Source organism: Chiloscyllium punctatum, chromosome 9 (genome assembly GCF_047496795.1).
Source record: "Chiloscyllium punctatum isolate Juve2018m chromosome 9, sChiPun1.3, whole genome shotgun sequence".
In the NCBI taxonomy this organism is placed as follows: domain Eukaryota; kingdom Metazoa; phylum Chordata; class Chondrichthyes; order Orectolobiformes; family Hemiscylliidae; genus Chiloscyllium; species Chiloscyllium punctatum.
This window is the reverse complement of record NC_092747.1, coordinates 81,102,430-81,118,870: the sequence shown is the minus strand read 5'-3', so window position 1 is coordinate 81,118,870 and position 16,441 is coordinate 81,102,430. Positions and strand designations below refer to the sequence as shown.

Genomic DNA, 16,441 nt, shown 5'->3' with positions numbered 1-16,441 from the left:
TGTTTCCCAATGCTGTTTAGGAAGGGTTTGTGTTTAACATCCTAACTCAGAAAGAGGGGGAGATATTAATCTGTTTGTGACTCACTAAGACTTCTCCAAAAGACTTCACAAAGATTAGACCTGCTCCTACAAGGTCTGAGCTGTCCAAATTAAGTTGCCCACTCCTGGCTAAAGAAAGTTAGACCAGACTGGAAGCAGCTGTTGTTGTCAATGTGGCAAGTTACACCCATAACTATTAATGGTAAATCATTTTTGATCAACTTGATTGAATTTCTCAAAGAGGTAACCAGATGTGTAGATGATGGCAGATATTTTGATGCAATCTACTTAGACTTCAGCAAGTCTTTTGATAATGTCCCAAATGGGAGACTGATAGCAAAGTTAACAGCACATGGGATCCAAGGAAATCTGGCAAAATGGATCCATTTTGTTGACCGAATGACAGGAAGCAGAGGATGATGATTGAGTACTGTTTTTCCAACTGGAAGTCTATGTCCAGTGGATCCCATAGGGATCAGTGTTGGTACGCTTGTTGTGGTTTAGACTTGAATATTGGAGGGTTGCTTAGTAAGTTTGTAGAAAATACAAAAATTAGTGGTGTAGTAAATAGTGATCATAGACAGGCTGGTCAGATGAGCTCATCATGACAAATTGAATTCAATCTGGATAAATGTGAGGTGATGCACTTGGGAAGGATAAACAAGACAAGGGATTACACAATGAACTGTGGGAACTTGCCAATCAGTGAGGATCAGAAGGACCTTAATGTTCGAGTACATTGATTCCTTAAGTTGTCAGGACAGGTGGATAAAGTGCTTAATAAAGAATATGGAATACTTGCCTTTATTAGTCAAGACATAGAGTTTATGTACAGGGAGGTCATGCTGGAACCGTATAAAATGTTGATTAGGCCACAACTTGAAGAATTGTATTCTGGAAAACATATTATAGGAGGGATGTGATAGCACTAGAGGGGGATCAGAGGAGATTTGTTAGGGTGTTGCCTGTATTGGTGAGTTTAGTTATAAAGAGGGATTGGATAAACTAGAGTTGTCCCCTTTAGAAGAGACTGATAGGGAGCATGATTGAGATGTACAAAGTTGAGGGGCATAATTAGGGTAGACAGGAAGAAATGTTTCACTTCAACGGAGGGAACAATGACCATGTGATATAGATTTAAGGCAAAAGGATTGGAGGAGATGTGAGGAAAAACATTTTCAACCAAAAGATGATGGGAATTGTCTATATTGGTGATAGAAGCAGAAACCCTCATAATATTTACCATTATTTAGATGTGCACTTGCAATGCCAAGTGTAAATCTCTATGACTGTATGAACGACGGATCTGCGATTTAGTGCTTGCCTCTGTTCCATCCCTGCAAAAATGTGCTCAGAGTGAGACATCTGGATTTTAGTTCCTGGTGCCTTTTTCACAACCACAGGGCAGCTCTCCATCCAGCAAAAAAGGATGTCATTTTGTCCATTAAGTCCTTTTTGGTTCTGGACAAAGAAAGCTGTTCCATTCACCTGTTATATTCTTATAGCCCTACTTGTTTATTTCAGTCAATTGCCTATCCAATTTTCTTTTGAAATCATTCATTATCTCAGTCTCTATCACTCTCATAGAGACAGAAATCTGCACAATAGGTTCATCCTCACGTTTCACCAAACTCCTAGCCCACGTACTACTAAAAAATGGGAATAACCTTTCTTTATCTACCTTACCAAAGCCTGTCTTTATAAAGTATGTTACTATCAAATCTCTCCTTTGCTCCAAAAATAGTAATCCAATACACCACATCCATCAGTTCAAAGTCTGTGAGAAGCTTTGTAGCTCGGGTGCTCGTTGTTGTGGTTCTATTCGCCGAGCTGGGAGTTTGTTTTGCAGACGTTTCGTCCCCTGTCTGGGTGACATCCTCAGTGCTTGGGAGCCTCCTGTGAAGCACTTCTGTGATCACAGAAGCACTTCACAGGAGGCTCCCAAGCACTGAGGATGTCACCTAGACAGGGGACGAAACGTCTGCAAAACAAACTCCCAGCTCGGCAAATAGAACCACAACAACGAGCACCCGAGCTACAAAGCTTCTCACAGACTTTGAACACCTACGGGCGAGAGACGCTAAGACAAGCCAGGAAATAGGAATCCTGTGCCAACCGCCTAAACGCCACATATGAACAACTCCGGTTCCTGCACGAATGCCGAAAGAATCGAATCCTTCCACCATGTGTCAGATACAGACCATCAGTCAACAACCCACAAGCCAGGGACACAGCCAGACAGAATGGATTCAGGATGATCCAGGTAATGATTACAAACGCTCACAACAGACTTCACAAATACAGATAAGAAATTGCGTGCCAAAAATCGTTAATTTCAAAAACCACCAATCAGGAATGGACCCGGACCATAGAACAGGCCGTTACCATAGGACAGAACAGGACCACACACCGCAAAAAAATGGCACTTAAAGAAAAAATGGCCAAACTAACACACAACAGAGAGGACACCACAACACACATCTGGGTTAGAAACCTCTCCCACAGACAGCTCACAGACACGGAAAGAACAATACTAGCCAAGGGACTCAACTACAACCACAGGGACGCCAAGACAGCAGACTTCCTAGCAGCACTAGAATGCACACTCAGGAACAATGGACTGACAGAAGAGACACAACAAACTGTGAGACAAAGTATCGTACCTCTGATAACAAAGAAAAGACAAACACATAACCTCAACACCAAGGAGAGGGAAGTACTAAAATCACTAAGAAACGATAAGAACATAATCATACTACCAGCAGACAAAGGCAGAATGACGGTCATCCTGGGCAAAGCAGAGTACATCCAAAAAGCGCAACAACTACTTGCAGATACCAACACCTATGAAAAGAGGGAGTTTGACCCCACCCCACAGCTCACCAATAGGATAAACAACACACTGAGGATCCTCCAAAAAAAAAACGGACGGATAACCAGAGAATGACCTCCAGAGAATGAAACCTGAAAGCAACAACACCCCCAGATTCTATGGACTACCTAAAGTGCACAAACCAGACATCCCACTCAGACCCACAGTATCACTACCAGGGACACCATCACACAAACTGGCTAAAGAACTACAGCAGAAACTGAAACACCTGATCAGCGGATCCAGACACTCTATACAATCAACACAGGAATTCTTGGACATCATCAGAAATATACACATAGACAAGGAAGAAACCACAGTCTCATTCGATGTAACGGCACTGTTCACCTCTATCGACAAAACCCTAGCCAGAGAAACAATAGCCAACCTGCTCAACATACAGAACAGACAACAGGTCATTGAACCTATCAACAAAGACAGCATACTCAAACTACTGGACCTGTGCCTCACAACACACTTCACATTCAACAACCAAATATATGAACAAATCAACGGCACACCCATGGGCTCACCCATCTCTGGACTCATAGCAGAAACGGTAATGCAAAGATTAGAACAAACAGTCTTACCGCAAATTCAACCCAAACTCTGGGTCAGATATGTGGATGACACCTTTGTAGTCATTAAAAACACAGAAATTGAGAACACACACCGGATCATCAACACCACACTCACAGGAATCCGATTCACTAGAGAGGAAGAAAAGGACAACCAACTCCCGTTCCTAGACGTGATGGTACAGAGAACACCGAACGGAGAATTCACCACAAAGGTATACAGGAAAGCCACACACACAGACCAAGTCCTAAACTATGAAAGCATGTTTAACTAATTTACAGAAATTCTTTGAGGACATTACAAGCACGGTGGACAATGGGGAACTGATGGATATTGTTGTGGTTCTGTTCGCCGAGCTGGGAATTTGTGTTGCAGATGTTTCGTCCCCTGTCTAGGTGACATCCTCAGTGCTTGGGAGCCTCCTGTGAAGTGTTTCTGTGATCTTTCCTTCAGCATTTGTAGTGGTTTGAATCTGCCGCTTCTGGTTGCCAGTTCCAACACACACAAAAGAAGTTACATCAAGACACTATTCAAAAGGGCCACAACACACTGCAGTATACCAGAACTGCAAAAAGAGGAAGAAGAACACCTATATAATGTATTCGCCAAAAACGGATACCCCCGCAATTTCATCAACAGATGCCTAAGGGAAAGACAACCGATCGAGGACATGCCGCAACCCAAAGGACTAGCCACACTAACATATATCAAGAGCATTTCCGAACTGACAGCCAGACTACTGCGACCACTAGGACTCATAACAGCACACAAACCAACAGCCACTCTCAGACAACAACTCACCAGAACGAAGGACCCAATACCCAGCATGAGCAAAACCAATGTAGTGTACAAAATCCCATGCAAGGACTGCACAAAACACTACATAGGACAAACAGGAAGACAGCTAATGATCCGCATCCATGAACACCAACTAGCCACGAAACGACATGACCAGCTATCCTTAGTAGCCACACACACAGATGACAAGCAACATGAATTCGACTGGGACAACACTAGTATTATAGGACAAGCTAAACAGAGAACAGCCAGGGAATTCCTAGAGGCATGGAACTCAATCAATAAGCACGTCGACCTGGACCCAATATACCGACCACTGCAGCAGACAGCTGGAACTGACAACCGGAAGCAGCAGATTCAAACCACTACAAATGCCGAAGGAAAGATCACAGAAGCACTTCACAGGAGGCTCCCAAGCACTGACGATGTCACCCAGACAGGGGATGAAACATCTGCAACACAAATTCCCAGCTCGGCGAACAGAACCACAACAATATCCATAAGTTCCCATTGTCCACCGTGCTTGTAATGTCCTCAAAGAATTCCTGTAAATTAGTTAAACACGACAGTCTTTCATGAACCCATTCTGCATCTGCCCAAAGGGACAATTTCCATTTAAATGTCTTGTTATTCCTTCCTGAATGATAGATTCAAGTGTTTTCCCCACCATCGGAGTTAAGCTATTTTTACCTGCCTGTTGTCTACCTCCTTTTTTATACAGTGGCTTTTTAAACACATTTACTGTTTTCCAATCCACCAGAACCAGTCCAGAGTCCAGCAAATTTTGATAAATTACCATGAACGCATCTGCTATTTCCCCCGCCATCTCTTTTAGTATTCTGGGATGCATTTCATCAGGGCCAGGAAAGCTGTCTACTTTTAGCCCCATTAGCTTGTCCAAGACTACCTCTTTCTTGATGATTGCTTCTAGGTCCTCACCTGCCAAAGCCTCCTTATCATCAATTATTGGCATATTATTTATGTCTTCCACAGTAAGACCAATACAAAATATCTGTTCAATGCCTCAGCCACTTCCTCATTTCCCATTTTTAAATTGCCCCTTCTCATCCTCTTAAGGACCAATGTTTACCTTAGCTACTCTTTGTTGCTTTATATATTTGTACTAACTTTGGCTTTCTGTTTTTATATTCTGAGCTAGTTTACTCTCACAATCTACTTCTTACATTTCTCTCTTACATTTCTTTGTAGCTTTTAACATGGCTTTCTGTTGATCTGTAAGATTTCCTAATCCTCTAGTCTTTCACTAATCTTTGCCACTTCATATGCATTAGCTTTTAACTTGTCGCCCTCCTTTATTTCCTTCATTATTCATAATTAATTGCCTCTTTTCCTTCATTTCTTCTTGTTCATTGGTTTACACTTTTGCTGAGCACTGTGAAAAGTCCTCCAGTTTTTCAATTGTCTCACCATATAGTCTTTGTTCCTAGTTTACCTCAGCCAACCCCTCTCTCATCCCATTGTAATCTCCTTTGTTTAAGCACAAGACACATTATTTAATTTTACCTTCTCACACTCCATCTGTATTTTAAATTCAACCCACGCTGTAATCGTTCCTTCTGAGAGGATCGCTAAGTATGAAATCATTAATTATTCTTGTCTTATTACACAGGACCAGGCCTAGGATAGTTTGTTCCTTTGTAAGTTCCAATATATATTATTCAAGGAAACTATCACAGATACTTTATGAATTCCTCCTCAAGGCTGCCTTGACCAACTTGGTTTGACCAACCAATATGTAGATTAAAGTCCCCCATGATAATTGCCATATCATTTTGACTTGCATCAGGTAGTTCTTTGTTTATTGCCTGCCTCGCTGTGATGTTATCATTTGGTGACTTCTTCCATTTTCTATTTCTAATTTCCACCCACATTGGTTCATTAGATTAGATTAGATTACTTACAGTGTGGAAACAGGCCCTTCGGCCCAACAAGTCCACACCGCCCCACCGAAGCGCAACCCACCCATACATTTACCCCTTACCTAACACTACAGGCAATTTAGCATTGCAAATTCACCTGGCCTGCACATCTTTTGACTGTGGGAGTAAACCAGAGCACCCGAAGGAAACCCACGCAGACACGGGGAGAACGTGCAAACTCCACACAGTCAGTCGCCTGAGGCGGGAACTGAACCCAGGTCTCTGGCGCTGTGAGGCAGCAGTGCTAACCATTGTGCCACCGTGTCGCCCACTTACCTTTTTCTCCATTGAATCTATATCATCACTCCCTACCACCCTATTGTCATCCTTAAATATCAGACCTACACCATTTCCCTCTCCTTTCTTTCTGTCTTTCAGAATAGTCTGACACCCTGGATATTTAATTCCCAGCCATGCTCATCCTGCAAACCAGGCCTACAATGGCCACTAAATCATCACCGTTCAGGATGATTTATTTATCTTATTTCAAATGCTACAAGCATTCAGGTAAAGTGCCTTCATGCTAGTTTATATACCATCTTTTTGAATCTTTACATCATCACCAGAATAACCTTTATTTTTAAACATTCTCATTTTTTCTTTCACTACCTGGTTTCCATTCATCTTAATGCCACACTGCTCAGCTGTTTCTTGCTTTTTATTGATTATCTTGATTCTCTCTTTCCTTAAACCTTCACCCACGCGAGTTAACTCAGAGCCTCCCCTTCAGTTTTCATCACCCTCCTAAACTAGTTTCAAGTCCACCCAAAGGTGCTAGCAAAACCACCCCCAAGAATATTGGTCCTGTTACTGTTTGGATAAAGACCGTCCCCATTGAACAGGTCCCACCTTCCCCTGAAATGGTCCCAATTATTCAGAAATCTCTAGTCATCCCTCCTACACCATTCCCTCAGCCACATATTATAAAGTCATAGAGGTGTACCGCACAGAAACAGACCCTTCAGTCTAACTTGTCCATGCCAACCAGATATCCTAACCTAATCTAGTCCCATTTGCCAGCAATTGGCCCATTTCCCTCCAAACCCTTCCTACTCATATACCCATCCAGATACCTTTTAAATGCTGTAATTGTACCAGCCTCCACCACTTCCTCTGGCAGCTCATTCAATACACGCACCACTCTCTGCATGGAAAGATTGCTGCTCAAGTCCCTTTTAAGTTGTTCCCCTCTCACCCTAAACCTATGCCATCCAGTTCTGGATTTTTCCCACCTCAGGAAAAAAAAGATCTTGTCTATTTACCCTATCTATGTCCCTCATGTTTTTATAAACCTCTAGAAGGTCACCCCTCAGTCTCCGAGGCTCCAGGAAAAAACAGCCCCAGTCTATTCAGCCTCTCCCTCCAGCTCAAATCCTCCAATCCTGGCAACATTCTTGTAAATCTTTTCTGAACCCTTTCAAGTTTCACAAAATCCTTCTGATAGGAGGGAGACCAGCATTACACATAAAATTCCAAAACTGGCCTAACCAATGTCCTGTACAGCAGCAACATGACCTCCCAACTCCTATACTCAATGCTCTGACCAATAAAGGAAAGCATACCAAACACCTACTTCACTATTCTATACCTGCAACTTCACTTTCAAGGAGCAATGAACCTGCACTCTAAGGTCTCTTTGTTCAGCAACATCGCCCCAGGACCTTACCATTAAGTGTATACATCCTGCTCTGATTGGCTTTTCCAAAATGCAGCACCTCACATTTATCTAAATTAAACTTCATCTGCTACTCCTTAGCCCATTGGCCCATCTGATCAAGATCCCATTGTATTCGGAGGTAACCTTTTTCGCTATCCACTACACCTCTAATTTTGGTGTCATCTGCAAACTTACTCATTATGTTCACATCCAAATCATTTGTATAAATGATGACCAAAAACTGCCTAATCTGCCAATTCCTTAGCTCACTCACACATAGCACAGGTAATAATCTGGAGATTGCTATCTTTGAGGTCCTGGCTTTCAATCTTGCTCCAAACTCCCTAAATTCAACCTTCAGGACCTTATCCCTCTTCTTACCTATGTCATTGGTATCAACATGTACCACAACCACTGAGTGGTCCCCATCTCCCTCATCGTCCAACGCACTTCTCAAGTGCATAAAGTACAGCCCATCTCCTCATTGAACAGTTTCACCATTCCAAGTCTGATAAACATCTACTGTACTCCCACTTAGCGGGCATATCCTTCCTTGAACAGGTGACCAGAAAATCTCAGTAGCTTCTCCAATATCACTTTTTTGTAAATAGCAACTTTTTTTCAATTTCAATTTCTCAGTAGACATTTGAGTTTTAATTATTTCAGGTAGCCTTCTCGTGTCAAGACAGACACAAATTACTTTCTCTGTCACTTCTCTATTCCTGATTGTAAATTCTCCTGCCTTTCCTGTAATGGATCCCCGGGAAAGTGGTGGTGAGCTAGCTTCTTATTCTATTGTAGTACACTTGTTGCAGGTATATCCACAATTCAATAAGACAGTTCCAGGATTTTGATAATAACAACAGAGATGGAATGATGATAAAGTTCCAAGTCTGCATGTGGCTTGAAAGGAAATTTGCAGGCAGTGTCATTCCCATGTTGCCATTGTCCTTCTAGGCAGGTTTGGAAAGTGCTGTCAAAGGAGCCTTAGAGAGTAATTGCAGTGCATCTTGCAAATTATATACATTGCTGTCAGTGGTGACAGCAATGAATGTTGTATTTGGTGAATGTGATGTCACTGAAGTGAATGGCATGGTAGCACAGTGGTTAGCACTGCTGCCTTACAGTGCCAGAAACCTAGGTTCAATTCCTGCCTCAGGCAACTGACTGTGTGGAGTTTGTATATTCTCCCTGTGTCTGTGTGGGTTTGCTCCGGTTTCCTCCCACAGTCCAAAAATGAGCAGGTTAGTTGAATTGACCATGCTAAATTACCTGTAGTGTTAGGTGAAGGGGTAAATGTCTGGGTGGGTTGCGGGTCACTGTGGACTTGTTGGCCCAAAGGGCCTGTTTCCACACTGTAAGTAATCTAATCTAAATCGTTTCTAGAGCATTGTTGGAATTGCACTCATTCAGACAAGTAGTGAGTATTCCATCACACACTTGACTATAAAACTTCTGTAGGCATATAAGCATTAAGAGAGTGGTTAGAGGAGGAGTAAGGCCAATCAGAAATTTTAAAGGGGGAATTACAGGTGGAGGCAAGGTAGAGCTGAGCATTAAGTAAATACTTTGCTTCTATCTTTACATAAGAAGATATGCTGCCATGGTCACGGTGACAGAGTAGGAAATTCTATCATTAGAAGGATTAGAAATTATAAAAGGAAGTAGAATCATGGAATCTCTACAGTGTAGAAAGAACCAACTCAGAACACTGAGTCTGCATTGACCCTCCGAACAGCATCCCAACCAGACCTACCTCCCAACCCCACATAACTCCGCATGGGACTTTTCCCATGGCTAACTCATCTAGCTGGCACATCCTTGGAATTTACAGGGCAAATTTTAACAAGGAGAAAGTGAGGACTGCAGACGCTGGAGATCAGAGTCAAGTGTGTGGGGCTGGAAAAGCACAGCAGGTCAGGCAGCATCCGAGGAGCAGTAGAATCAACATTCGAGCATATGTCCTTCAGCAGGATCAGGAAGCCCTTCCTGATGAAGGGCTTATGCCCGAAACGTCGATTCCGCTGCTCCTCAGATGCTGTCTGACCTGCTGTGCTTTTCCAGCACTGCACTGTCAATTTTTAACAAGGCCAATACATCTAACCTACCTATCTTTAGACTGTGAGAGGACACCAGAGCACCTGGAGGAAATCCACACCGTCATAGAATGTGCAACCCGCACACAGATAATCGCCCAAGGTTGTGGTTGAACCCACATACCTGGTGCTGTGAGGCAGCAATGCTAACCACTATGCCATCATGCCACCGCTTATAATCGTAGATAGATTGTTGACACTTGAAGTTAAGAAGGTGCCGGGCCCAGGTGAGATGCATCCAAGGATCCGAGAGTAGAAATTGTGGAGTAATTGGTCATAAGAAGTCAAGCCTGCTCTCCTTTGGAGAGAAGAAGGCTGAGAGGAGATCTGATCGAGTGGGCTTGTAAAAGAAACAAGAATAAGATGGAATAAAACAATGTGCAAGGCAATGTGAGGAAACTTCTTCACACAGCAAATATGTACGGTATGGAATGAACTGCCTGGAAATGTGATGGAAGCAGGTTCAACTGAGGCATTGGGAACTATGTGAATAGAAAAGGTGAGGAGGGATATGGGGAGAAGGCAGGAGATTGGCCCTTAATAACAGAGCAGATGCAGACACACTGGACCAAATGGCTGCCTTCTGCTTAATTCTCTGATTCTGTGACTCATGCCTTTTAGATTGTGGACAGGCTTCAGGGAGTCAGGAGATGACTTGCTCACTGTATGATTCCTCGCCTCCAATCCGGTCTTGACACCACAACGTCTGCAGGCTTGCCCAATGTCTGGTCAATTGTAAGTCTTAGTGTGTTGTTCGCGTGAAATTCAGTGATGATAATGCCATTGAATGTCAAGGGGTGATTTTTTTTAGATTCCGTCTTTCTGGACGTGATCATTGCCTCGCACTTGCTTAGCACAAATGTTATTTGCTACTTATTAGCCCAAGCTTGGATGTCATCTACTTCATGGTGCACTTGAACATGTTTTGCTTGGGTATTGTGGGCAACATGGTGGCTAGCACTGCTACCTCACAGCACCAAGGACCCAGGTTTAATTTTGCCTTTGGGTAACTGTGTGGAGTTTACACATTCTCCCCATATCTGCATGGGTTTCATCCAGGTGTTCTGGTTTCCTCCTACAGTCCAAAGATTTGCAGGTTAGGTGGATTGGCTGTGCTCAGTTGCTCATAATGTCCAGGAATGTAGTGGCTTAGGTGCAGTAGCCACAGAAAATTCAGGGTTACAAAGATGGAGTGGGTCTGGATGGGATGCTGTTCAGAGGATTGGTGTAGACTAACTGGGGTAGATGGCCTGCTTCCACATTGTAAGGATTCTAGGATGATCTGAGGAGTGGCGAATGGTGCTGAACATTGGTCCATTGATTGCACAATGTCTCCCCTTTTGACCTCATGGTGGTGGAAATCAGCTGAAAATGGTTTGACCTGTAATACTACCATGAGGAGCTAAGGGGTCTTGTGATGAGGTGGTAGTGCCCCATCTCTGACCCTGAAGTCCTGGGTTCAAGACGTACTTTATTCAGAGATGCGTATTAGAATTTCTGAATAGATTAATTTGAAAATATCTACCTTGAGGAAACCCTGCAGAGACAGCTTGAAGTTCAGATGTCAGATCTCTAACATCTGCAACTATCTTCCTTTGTGCCACACATGGCTTCAACAAGTGGAGAGATTTCTCCCTGACTCCAGCTCTGCTCAGCTATCTTGATGCTCCATTTGGTCAAATACTGCTTTGATGTCAAGGGAAGTCACTTTCATATCTTTGGAGTTCAGCTTCTTTACCAGTGTTTGAACCAAGGCTAAATTTACTATTATTGATAAACTACATATGTTTACCTCTGCATTGTATTCAAAAAGAATGGGTACCCAATGAACACAGTCCACTAATTTTCAGCCAACAAACCCAAACAAGCAGACAAAACACGTCCAGAAATCTTAGCCATTCTCCCCTACATCAAAGACATTTCAGAAATGACTGCCAGATTACTCAGACACCTTGGTATCATGGTAGCTCACAAACCCAACAACACACTAAAACAGCAGCTAATGAACTTGAATGACCCTATACAGACAACAAGCAAAACTAATGTAATTTACAAAATACCTTGCAAAGAACTGTAACAAACACTACATTGGATAAACAGGCAGAAATCTAGCCACCAGGATACATGAACATCAACTAGCCACAAAACGACAAGACCCTCTCTTACTAGTATCCTTACATACAGATAAGGAAGGACACCACTTTGACTGAGATAACACATCCATCCTAGGACAAGCCAAACAGAGACATGCACGAGAATTCCTAGAAGCATGGCATTCCAACCAGAACTCTATCAACAAACACATTGACTTAGGTCCTATTTACCACCCCCTTAGAAAAAGTACAGGAAATGACATCACCACAGGAAACCCAAGGAAACCCAAACATATAAACAGAAAGCAGGAAACACCAGCAGTGCTTCATCCGGAGGCTCACTGAAGATATTACCTAGTGTGGTGACGAAATGTCTGAAAATGAACCTTCTAGCCCAGCGTGCAAACCTACATCCAGAACCTTAACCTGAGCTACAAATCTTCTGAAAACTCACTAAATGTATATGTGGAATAATACATTATCTAATTGGGAATGTAAATCATCCATTATTTGGATTGTATAGAACATATAGACGAAAGCAGTTCATTGTGAGAGTCTATATACGGAATAATCTATTACAAAGGCAGTTTATAAATACATTACATTCATTATTAGCTTAAGACAAAAACAGAGTTGGACACATATAAGAGATGGTGAATTTCATTTGGTTTCACCTATTTAGTAATTATTACCCACATAAATCTGTCAGTGCTCCCCATGTGCCAATGGTGTAAGGCTATGTAGCGATGGCTGAGTCTGGTAAATAGCACTGTCCTGAGAGATAACAATACCATGCAACCATTGCTCCATGCCTCCACACAAGCTCAGTGTTCCTCACCTTAAAGCAGATGAGCTGCTTGAGATTGTCAATGTCCACAAACTTCTTCTGCAACAATAAGCAGGAAATGAGGATCGGGCAAGCAATTATGGAATGTACCAAGTCCAAGGCAGAAATGAAGTAAGAAACATGGGGAATGAGAGGAATGGAGGAAGGGGTATTCTGAACTGAAAGCTGAAAGTGCTGAAGAAACTGAGCAGGTCTAGTCACAACAATGGAGATAGAAACAGAGTTAACATTTTAAGTTCAATATGACTCTTCTTCACAACAGAAAGGGAAATGGTGTTTTTTTAATGCTGTTGACAAAAGTGAGAGAAAGAGCAAGTGCAACAGATGGTGAGGGTGTCCAGAACAAAAGACAAAGGAGTGTTAATGGTCTTCAAGGAGCAATATGGATTCAAAATACATGTAATAGTCAGTATGAATAGCACATAATAGGTCAGCTTTGCTATATATAAATCGATATAAATAACACACTACGGGAGAGTGGATGAATGGAAGGCACTGTCATCGATATGGAAGTCAGAGCGTATGGTCTGGAGTTTATGAACTTAATCTTATGTTTGAAGGCTGTGAAGTATTATTCCTCTAACTTGTATTGAACTTCGCTACTTAGAGTGCTGCAGAATGACTAGGCAGGAGAAGTTATCTGATTATGTAATAGTGTGCATATTACCAAAACATGTTACCCTGCTAAGGATATGGAATATTTTGTGATAATGTTCTGCCTTCCTGAAGATGAGGAAGTTGATGTCGATGCCACCTCTATCCAGCTGGCATAAGCAATAATGAGACTGGATAAGCTCAGGTTGTTTTCTTTGGAGCAGAGGGAGGTTGAAAGGAGATCTGATAGAGCTATGTAAGATTATAAGGAACATGTACAGGTGAATAAAGCAGCAGCTCCCCCCAGTCAATAACAAGACTGCATATTTTGAAGTGAAAGGCAGAAGGTTTAGAAGGGATTTGAGGAAAAACTTCTTCTCCCAAAGGCTGGTGGAGTTCTGGAATGCACTGCCAGAAAAGGTAATTGAGGCAGGAACCTTTGCAAAGTACTTGGATGAACACAAAGTGTCATAACACTCAAGACTATGGGCTTGTGCAGGTAAATGGGACTAATGTAGGTAGTAATGCAATTTGGTGGTGTAGACTTGATGGGCCAAAGGTCCACTTCTGTAGTGTATGATTCTATAAATTCCTGGCAATGTAGTGGATGACATATCAACGATCATGTTGATCCTTTCTTTAGCGCTTTTTAGGAGGAGTTACCTCCTAACAAGTGAAATTGTGAATTATTTTTCCTTGGCTCCAACAAACTCTGCTATCCTCAGTGTCCACATGATATCCAAGTGTTCATAAATCCAAGTAAGCGTATTACTCAGATATATAATTTATATACATTGGGGGCACAAATGGCAAAACGTTGTTGTAAAATAAGTTGTTGTTTTCTTATCTTCATCCTTTAGAAATTAGAGTGAAGCACAAGGAGATTTGCAGCATCCTGACAAGACAGTTTACATTGATACATAAATGTAACGAGCCAGATCAGGTATCGGACACTCAGCCCTTGAGCCTGATCGACCATTCAATGAGATCACAGCTGACCTGATTACTCCATATTTTTACCTAACTTCCAATAATCTTTCATCTCCTTGCTTATCAAGAATCTATATACCTCCACCTTAAAGCAATTCAGAGATATTTCTTCCATTCTTTTTCAGGAAGAGACTCATGACTGTCTGTGAGAAAAGATTTTACCTCATCTCTGTTTTAAATGAGTGACCATTGACTTTTGAACAGTGACTATGAGTTTTAGATTCTCTCCATAAGCGCGGAAACATCTACTCCGCATCAATACTTCTCAGCATCTTCTATATTTCAATCAAGTTGCTTCTTACTCTTCTAAACTCAAAAAGATACAAGCCTAGCCTTTCTAATCTTTCCTTATAAGATAATCTATCAATTCTAGGTAAACCTTCTCTGAACTGCTTCCAAATTATTTACATCCTTCCTCAGATAAGATGATCAATATTCTGAACAATAATCCAGATGTGATCTCACCAGTACTCTGTGTAGTTGAAGCATAATGTTGATATTCAATTCCCCTCACAATAAATTTTATTAGCTTTTCTAACATAGCCTGCTATATCTGCATACTAACCTTACATAATTCATGCACGAGGACACCCAGATCCCTCTGCATCACAGAGCTCTACAATCTCTTACCATTTAGATAAAATGCTTCTTTCTTGTTCTTCCTGCCAAAATGGACAATATACCATTTACCAGATCTTTGCTCAGTCATTTAACTTAACTATATAACTTTTTAGGTTCATAATGTCCCCTTGATAACTCTCTTTCCTATCCATCATTGTGTCATCAACAAATAAGGTATTCATAACTTCCATCTCTTTATCCAAGTAATTTATATAAATTGCAAATAGTTGAGACCCTAGCACTGATCCCTTTGGCATACCACTCATTACTTCTTGCCAATATGAAAATGACCACATTATACATACTGAGCCACTGGGCTGCCCCAAACTTTCTAACTGCTGATAATGTGCTTGTGCACAGGTAGTCCTTTTTATGCACTTCCACAATCCACATAATGAAGCGAGGCTACCCACACCCACGGATCACAAGTATTAACTGTGGGAATAAATAAAACAGATCACATTTTTTGTTGTCACTCAATCAAAATTGTATAACTCTCCAACTGACAGCATTACAGCAGTACCTCATCCACGTGGATCTGCTGCTTGTAAACAGGAGGGCCCAGCTGACTTTTCCTATTCTTAGGTTAACTAAGTACAGACATCTTATTTGTAGTGCCTACATCCTGACAAGAAATAGTGTTTAAAAGATGTGAGGCACAAGAGCACAGGTCCAACGGAATTAAATTGTCAACTCAAAATAACACACACAGATGCTGGAAGAAAGGCATTATAGGGCACAACAAGTGGTATTTTACTGATTCCACGTACAATGAGCTGTCTCATCTACACAAAAGCAGAAGTAAGCCATTCAGCCCATCTGGAAGTGGGTGTCAAAAGTGTATGCCAGAAATATTGGATACACTCACATTTTTGATTTTTCAGCTGGAAATATCTTATGCAATGCCCCACTCTTGTAAACTACTTATTATTTCTTTCCTGATGGTAGGGCTGCTTCCTGAAAATTTGTGTCAAGAAAATTATCCATGAAGTCTGCAGAAGTAACAATGTGCAAGCAGAGCAACTCTCCAAAATAATGTTAGAATGCTTATTACAGCATCTGATACATTAAACCTTGAACTGCAATCAACAGTATTTTTGTTTGATAAATTGTTGGAAAATAAGGCATAAGAGCATAAAGCCCCTCCAGTTTGTTCCCACCATTGAACAGATCATGGTTGATCTAGTTGTGTTCTCTGACCCACTTTATTGATTGTCTCTCCCATAAACCCTGATTCCCTTGTCTAACAGAAATCTATCTAAGCCAGCCCCAAAAATTTCAATTACCCAACCTCCACTGCTTTCTACAGAAGAGA

At 41.7% G+C, this 16,441-nt stretch overlaps 1 protein-coding gene across 8 annotated transcripts in view; it reads right to left on the bottom strand.

Moving 5' to 3' along the window:
* bcl9 (BCL9 transcription coactivator) overlaps nt 1–16,441 on the bottom strand; it is a 263,026-nt gene that overhangs the window by 189,622 nt on the left and 56,963 nt on the right. The gene's annotated exons all lie outside the window — the stretch shown is intronic.